Here is a 1,081-nt window from a genome sequence, read left to right as displayed (position 1 = left end):
CCGTGGCAAGGCATGCGGGCCGAGGCCGTGGCATGGCATGCTGGCCGAGGCTATGGCATGGCATGCGGGGTGAGGCTGTGGTAAGGCATTCCGGCCTTGGCGTGCTGGGTAACGCTGCGGCATGGCATGCGGTTTGAGGTCGTGGCATGGCATGTTGGCCAAGGCTAAGGCATGGCAAGCTGGGCAATGCTGTCGCATAGCATGCTGGGCAATACCGTGTCAAGCCATGCAGGCCTAGGCCGTGGCATGGTGTGCTGGCCCAGGCCATGGCCAAGGCATGGCACGTTGGGCAACACTGCGGCAAGGCATGCGGGCCGTAGCGGTGGCGTGGCATGCTGGCCGAGGCCGGGGCATGGCATGCAGGCCGAGGCCGTGGCATGGCATTCCAGCCTTGGCATGCTAGGCAACGCTGTGGCATGGTATGCAGGCCGAGGCTGTGGCATGGCATGTTGGCCAAGGCTAAGGCATGGCATGCTGGGCAACGCTGTGGCATGGGACGCTAGGCAACGCCGTGGCAAGGCATGCGGGCCGGGGCCGAGCCATGCAGGCCGAGGCCGTGGCGTGGCATGTTGGCCAAGGCTAAGGCATGGCACGCTGGGCAACGCTGTGGCAAGGCATGCGGGCCAAGGCTGTGGCACGGCATGCGGGCCTAGGCCGTGGCACGGAATGCGGGCCGAGGCCGTGGCATGGCATTCCGACCTTGGCATGCTGGGCAACGCTGTAGCATGCCATGTGGACCGGGGCCGAGGCCGTGGCATGGCACGCTGGGCAACGTTGTGGCACAGCATGCTGGGCAACGCCATGGCAGGGCATGCGGGCTGAGGCCGTGCCATGGCATGCTGACCATGGCCGTGGCATGGCATGCGGGGCGAGGCCTTGGCAAGGCATTCCGGCCTTGCCATGCTGGGCAACGCTGCGGCAAGCCATGCGGGTTGAGGTCGTGGCATGGCATGTTGGCCAAGGCTAAGGCATGGCAAGGAAGGCAACTCCGTCGCATGGCAAGCTTGGCAACGCCGTGGCAAGGCATGCGGGCCGAGGCCGTGGCATGGCGTGCTGGCCGAGGCCATGGCTAAGGCAAGGC

This window comes from Camellia sinensis, chromosome 12 (assembly GCF_055761805.1).
Source record: "Camellia sinensis isolate YWXY chromosome 12, ASM5576180v1, whole genome shotgun sequence".
Classification (NCBI taxonomy): Eukaryota; Viridiplantae; Streptophyta; class Magnoliopsida; order Ericales; family Theaceae; genus Camellia; species Camellia sinensis.
The sequence above is the reverse complement of the archived record's forward strand: the minus strand, read 5'-3'. Positions refer to the sequence as shown.